The sequence below is a fragment of the Myotis davidii genome, unplaced genomic scaffold, assembly GCF_000327345.1.
Source record: "Myotis davidii unplaced genomic scaffold, ASM32734v1 scaffold831, whole genome shotgun sequence".
In the NCBI taxonomy this organism is placed as follows: domain Eukaryota; kingdom Metazoa; phylum Chordata; class Mammalia; order Chiroptera; family Vespertilionidae; genus Myotis; species Myotis davidii.
Window position 1 is genome coordinate 44,233 of NW_006282676.1, and position 4,912 is coordinate 49,144.

Consider the following 4,912-nt stretch of genomic DNA (forward strand, 5'->3'; position numbering starts at 1 on the left):
TCGTGATGGTCCCCCTCTGACCAGTGGGTACACTGGCTCTTGGGTCTAAGGAGGTGCTAATTTAGCCTCTGCCTGAGGCTACCCAGCAGGAGCTATGAAGAGATCTGCAGATTCCCCTTCCTTGTTTGGGGTTTGGAGGTGCCCAGATGAGGCCCAGCTGTGAAGCAATGCAAGCTTCTGTGGGGCCTTGGGCCTTCTCTTGGAAGTTCTGGGTCTCTCTGACCCAGCTGCAGTTTGTTAGGTAATTTTCAGATTGCAAAGGGCCCGGCCTTTCATATGCAAAAGCCTCTGCATACAGCTTGGGGCTCAGGGGATCAACAGGGTGGAGCAAGCATCTATGGCTGCCCCTCAGTACTACCTAAGAGGCCCCACGTTTCAGTGTCCCGGTAATTGCTGCAAGCATCTCTGAGAGAAAGCTGTCCTCAGGTTCTGACCGATGTCAGACAGTCCAGTTTCTCCCCGTATGAGTCTGGGTCCCCAGAGACTCGCCTGGACCTGGAGTTCAGAGCAGTCAGGAGCTTGTGTCTCCCTCCGGATTGAAAAAGACAACCACGTCCTCAGTTGCCAGCCCTTTCCATGTGCGCCTCTGTACCTCTGCACTTTACTTCCGCACCTCCTCTGAGTCTCAGTGTGCTTTTCTCTTTCCTTCTAGTTGTAGAATTTCCACTCAGCCAGCCTTCCTGTGGTTCTGGATGATGTCCATTTTGTCTTTTAGTTGTATTTTTGAAGTGGTTTTGCAAGGCAGCAATTTCCGGTGTTTACCTATGCCGCCATCTTGGTTTCTTTCCTCATTTCCTAATTTTTTATTAGACTCTATTCTCGACACTCTTAGACATCCAAAATAGATAGCACTGTAAATTCTGACTTTTAAGATATTAGACACAGTGGTTAACTGCAAGTAACTACAACGTTTCCTAGGTTGTTCTATCCATATTTTTAAACCAGCACAGAATCAGTTAGTTAAAAATTTATTATGCTTTTAGGAATATAAGTATTTGTAAGATAGAAAGATATTGTTCTTGTCCTTCGGGAGCACACACAATGCTACTAATCCTTTACTCAAATACATTATAAAGCAAATATGGATTAAAATACTCTGGTATTTTACTTTCCAAAATGATTGGTTAAAATTTGTTAACATTTTTTTACAAGTGCAAAGGACATGTAACAAGAAATTGTAAGATGGCTTGAATTATAGAAACTAAGCACCAGCACCCTCCATGTAACAGATATCACATTATGAACTTTGTGAATATTCATGATAATTGTTTATATGTCATCTGGATTATTTTCCTTCCCAAGGAACACATCTGTATCCGTCCCTAGGTGAAGGAAACATGCATATAATTGGACCTGTGCATTGATTTTTTTTTTGTATTTCGTGTTTTTTTTATGTACCTCACCTCTTTTGAGGTCAATGTGATGGCTCTTTTCTCATTGTGGCTTAGGTCTGGAGTTGGACTGTGACTCTATAGAATTTAGGATTTTGGTGCTAATTGAAATATCTGAGTTCAAACTTTTGATTTGGGCTTTATTAGCACTATCACAAACTAATATAATTGACCCAGACAAATGTCTATGTCCCTTTATTTGAAATGAATTAGGTATCTTTCTGAATATCAAGGGTAACTCCAATGAGATTCACAATATTGAGAATGCCTAAGCTTTATAAAACTCTTGGTTAAAGTAATCTTTGTCTTTTACCAGTATACAAACACACGTCCAGAAGTAGCTATTTAATGTTTGGGAACTGTTAATACCAAAATTGTTAACCATCCTTGGCACCAACATACCTTAGTTCCAGGGTTTTTTTTAAAAGAGCTGAATTGTGTATTATCTAGTTTAACTTCTAGAAATTGCCAAATGAGATGTTGGAGATTTTACAAGGGGAAGAATTGTAAAATGGCATTTTAGTTTATTTGTGATATTTGCCAACACCTTTTCCCCTCAAATATGTAAGAAAATAAAGCATTTACCTGAAGAGAGCAGTAGTTAAAATCATAAATATTCAAATAAAAGAGTTTTTGCCCCTGATCTTGCATAGACAAAAAAAAGGGGCTATTTTGCCTTCACGCTACTACCCCCACCTCTCTCTCTCACCTCATTCAGAGCCACCCCCACAAACAGGGTATAATATGCTGTTAAAATTTTTAAATAATATCAAAAAAATTACTGATTATCTGCTCTGATAATTTTTTTCCAGGAGAATATGTTCAACTCAAGCAGATAACCAGGATAAGTAAACAATACATACATTCTTTTAAACTGAATCCACCCTAAGGAAGATTACCAACAATATGGCTGATTGCCACAGTTGTCTCTAAACACAGGGTGCTGTGGAATTTAATGTTTCTGCAGGTGAACTTAAAAAATAAAAGGGGACAATGATGAAATGCACGGGGTATTGGTTTGATGTTGATGTCTCCCAACACTTAGTCTGGAATATTAACTACTCTTATGAGTTCCAATCCTGCTTTTCAAGTTCACATCTAAGGTATTTCCACCTTTTCCTATTTTTTTCCTATTTTTTTAATTGTCACCATTATTTCCTGTCATCCAAGCTCAATACCAGACACTACTCAGCTATTAAAAACCCTGTGGACTCCATCACTACATGAGCGCTAAAATCCATTCCCTCCTTTCCATTCCCACTGCTTTTCCCCTTAACCAGACACCCATTAATTTTCATATGCATAATTACAGTTGTCTTCAAAGTGGTCTTCTGGTTTCTAGCCTCTTAACTTCAATTTATGTTACAATCTGCTACCAAATCAATTGTACTAAATATTTTACTTAATCATGTTTATTCTCTTATTAACTAAAATTTTTCAAATAAAGACCTTACTTATTATCATAAAATTTAAAACCTTGTATAATATAAATCAATCTTAATTTTCTAGTTTTATTACCTACTGCTCTTTATAGATTTCCTCTTCTTTAGCTAAATTAGAGAGTTTTCTGTTTCTTAAACATCCCCCATGATATCCTCCAATTAATTACTTCCTCTCTCATGTTTTGTCTAAATTCTCTCGATTGTTTAAAGTCCAGATCAAAAGACAATATGTTCATGTTATCTTTTTATACCCTACTAGAGTCCCAGTGCACAAATTTGTGCACCGGTGGGGTTCCCTTGGCCTGGCCTATGAGATAAGGCTGAAATTATCTCTCTGACATCCCCCAAGGAGTCCAGGATGGTGAGAGGGTGCAGGCCAGGCCAAGGGACAAACAATGTTTCAAACTCCAAGCTCAGAGGCTGGCAGCAGCAGGCGGGGAATGTTGGAGTCCTCCATCACTGAAGCATGCAAGCCTCATGTTCGCTTCAAGCTGCCTGGCTTCCAGCCGCCATCTTGGCTGGCAGTTAATTTGCATATGTCCCTGTTTAGCCAAAGGGAAGGGTAGCGGAGGTATGGCTAATTACCACGTTTCTCTTTTATTAGACAGGATAATAATTTATCTTGCTGCTGAATTGCCAGAAAATATTTTTGTATTTTTGCGTTAATCTCTCTTGTGCAATATACTACATTTGTCATTGTATCAGCTATTTTCCTAATTATCTTACTTCATGCTGCTATTAGAATGTAATCTTTTTGAAGGAAGCATAAGAATTCTTATATACATGGTTTGTTTCAGAGCAAAAACAGGTATTTTTTATATTTTAGAAAATAATAATGTTTTAATTTCTAGGAAATAAAAAAATGAACAGTTTGTATTATTGATGCTATTTAATGCATTTGAAATATATCTGCCTTTCTGTATTGAGATTTAATTTATGTGTATTGCAAATCAAATTTCATAGGAATATGCTAATGGATCAGACACTCACAAAATTACTAATTTTACTTACTCTGCCTCTGCCTCTAATTTTGCTTTCCATTCCATACTATAAAACAATGCCATTATCTTTTTCGTTCTGTTTCTTGGTTGATCTACTATAAAACATTTATCCAATAGGGAAGATAATCTGAATAACCAAAATGATTACAGATACAAAATTTCCCTTTTCTTAAAAAAATAATATTAATGTTTTTCTTACATTGGAAAGGGAGTGAAGAATATAAAAATTTAAATTCAGCTGTCAAATTATGTACTTCTTCATTTCCTACTCATAGCATCAAGCATTATGTCAATATATCAAGCCTTTAGCATCATAAATCATTTCAAAAATAAAGAAACAGGGCTCTCTTGATCTTCCAAAAAATAGAAAATATTTTAGCGGTGTTTTCCCCTATTGAGTGTGTATTTCATATTATCTTTGTAGTCAGTCTCTTATGTCAATGGAAGTGCAAAAATATCTCACCTTATAATTTTAACTTTGCAATCACATTCTGCATATTGGACAGTAAAATCAAACTGATTCCTCTCATTTTGTATGTGCCTAATCTTCAGGGCCTATTTACATTTCATTGCAATGTGGCAGCAGGAAAAATGTACCCATATGTAAAAGGGACAAGCCACATTGTAAAGCAGAAGGTTTGAGTTAAATTTGAAACAAAACTGAAAGAAAGAAAATAAAAAGGGATAAGGGGAAAGAAAAAATTTCTTCCTAAAACAAGCCAAATCCTACAAATTAATACTTTAAAGAAATAAAATAAACTAGTGTAAATATGAATCTATCCAAAATACAGTTTTATTTTAAATTTAAATCCCTCAGAAACCCAGAGCACTGGGTTTATAAAAGGAAAACAGTGGGTAGACTTGCCCTTCACTGGAGGGCATGTCATATAGTCCTCGCCTTCTCTGCAAAACCTTCAGGCTGGCAGTAGTGACAGATGAACAGTTTACCATTAATTTCCCCTCTTTCATGCCTTCAATCCAAATGGTGCATATTCTCCACAGGGAGGCATCAAGCTCTTTGCCTCTATTTCTCTTGCTAACTCACACTGACTTATACATCAAATGCAGATAAGAAGAG